This window comes from Atta colombica, unplaced genomic scaffold (genome assembly GCF_001594045.1).
Source record: "Atta colombica isolate Treedump-2 unplaced genomic scaffold, Acol1.0 scaffold82, whole genome shotgun sequence".
Classification (NCBI taxonomy): Eukaryota; Metazoa; Arthropoda; class Insecta; order Hymenoptera; family Formicidae; genus Atta; species Atta colombica.
The window spans coordinates 884,647-887,229 of record NW_017259575.1 but is presented as its reverse complement, the minus strand read 5'-3'; positions in this window follow the sequence as shown (position 1 = coordinate 887,229).

Below are 2,583 nucleotides of genomic sequence, written 5' to 3'. Positions count from 1 at the left end.
CACACACACACACACACACACACACACAATACACAGGGTGTCTCAGAAATAAAGTAGGAGCCGCATTGAGGGTATAGAATGAGTCAAGGGGAACAAAAAAGTTTGATACTATTTTGAGATATTCACTGTAGTTTTCGAATTAAAAAAGAAAACTGTAGTAACGACTCATCGCGCCTCACTCGCGATGGCGCGCCGCCGCTGTCGAGTGAGGCGCAATGGGCCGTGCTACGAATTCGCGCAACGTGGGTCCAGCGCACATTGACTTATGTTTTCTTTTTTAATTCGAAAACTACACCGAATATCTTAAAATGATATCAAACTTTTGTTCCCCTTGACACTCATTCTATGCCTCCAATGCGGCTCCTATCCTATTTCTGAGACATCCTGTATATATACAATATATATATATATATATATACAGGATGGCATCCAATTTCAGCCCTATCTGTCCTAGAGCGAACTAAATTGTGTCGAAAAGTCGTCTACCATTTCGCAATGCTCGCAATAGTTAATCGCACGAGATATCAATATTCAAAGATAACCGAATAAGCGCGTCCACCCGATCTACTATACTTTAATCCGCTCTACCTGCTCAGGACGGGCGAAACCAAAACTTGGAGACACCCTGTATATTGGTGCAGAGTCAATTCATTTTTAGAATATGAAATATTACAGATTCGTATCATGAATGCGAAATGTTGCCCAGCTTAGTTCCTAATATTTATTTCATACGGGTGCAGAGATGATCATTTTTTATTTCATCATAATATCGTAAAGCGAATAGAATAATTGTACCATCGAAATAACGCAACATTACGTAAATGTGACGCGCGTGTTACGATATATCAAAGAACTTTTATACTAATTTCCATGTTACCTTTTAATATATGCGAAGGACCTTTGTATATGTATTGTATGTACAGAGATATTAATAAAACTTCAATAAAATGATCTTCAGTGAAATTTAATCTTTAAAAATCCAAACTAGTCTCAGATTTTTCTCAAGATGGCACATATTTAAGATTTCTAACTCAAAAACTGAAGGAATAGTAAAAAAATCAATTCGATTTGTGAAAGTTAATGACTTATATATGTTTAATGAGATAAACAAATCTTTTTATATATAAATATCTTTATACATATATCTAAATTTTTTAAAAATTCAGCGAATCAAATTTTTAATAAAAAAATACACTCAATTTTTTTATTCTAAGGAATTGAGCCATGTCCTTATTCTAAAATTTTTTTCCTTCAATCCTTTTATTTCAATAACATTTCAATAAAAATTATTTCACTGTCTCATTTAAATAGTAAAAGACGCAAGAGATGTAAGAGAGGAAATAAATCATTTAAAAAGGGGAAATAGTTTATTTAGAATAGAAATTCTTAAAATGGAGGTAATTAACTGTACATACAAAACTGACGAAACAAGACAATTTTATTGGCAGAATACATTTTTAAATTGATGAATTTTATTATAAAATTGAACTAACATTGAAAATATCTATCGACTCTTAATAATTCACGTGAAAGTGCATCTGTTCAATGTGATAAAATAGTGTTCTTATATAAAGAGAAGGAAATTTTTCCCTATAAACCGGCTACAAGTATTTAACCGATTTATGTAGATAAATACGAACAGTTTGCCCGTTTAAATTTTTTCGATTCTTTTAATTCTATCAAAAAACTTATTCTAACTTAACGTTCGCCTAAAAACAGCTGCTGTCACTATCGTGAAAAATAAGAATCACGAGTACATTTGTACGTTAATTTGTGATTTTATTATTAGTATAAATGATATAAAGCTGAATACAATTAAGAAAAATCATGTTGAATGCACAGGTGGGCGCGATTGTAGGAACAAATACGTTTCCTCTATTTTCCACGAAATTATTCTGTAGAAAGATCAACTGAACAATGGCAATATTTGTGCAATTTGATGCACAATTTCGCGTCTTGTCACGGCTGAAGAATACACTCCTTCATTGACATATATAAATATATAGCGTTCGGTTAAATATTATTCAGTCGGAAAGTAGAAATAATATTCAATCGAACGTTTAATCGAGCGTTTTTTTCGGCGTTTACTAAGAGATGAAACTGTCCATCTAATTGACAGTCATACATCTATCATATTTAGCTTTCCCACAGTCTCAAATTATTATCGTGCTTAAAAGAACAAATACTGATAACACAATCGCTTTTTTTAATGTTTTCCTATTGGACGAAATGAACAAACATAAACAGTTATCACAAATTAAGAAATTAATAATTAAAACACTCGAAGCATCTACTTCGGTACAATTTGATGAGAGCACAGACAGATTAATAATGATGATAACCGTGAACTTGTAACGTAATATACAACATGGAGAGGAAGAAGTTTGCTGAATACAAACGTACATTAATATCCGTCTTTACTCGTTAATCATTCTATGGCTGTGGGTTTAACAGAATATAATAGCATGGTTCCTCTTTTTCTTATTTCATTGTAATGAATAGAGATTGATAAATGCAAAAAAAAAAACGTATTTCATTCACATCACGAAACCCATTTGTTAAGTTTGATTTGAACTCTTGTCG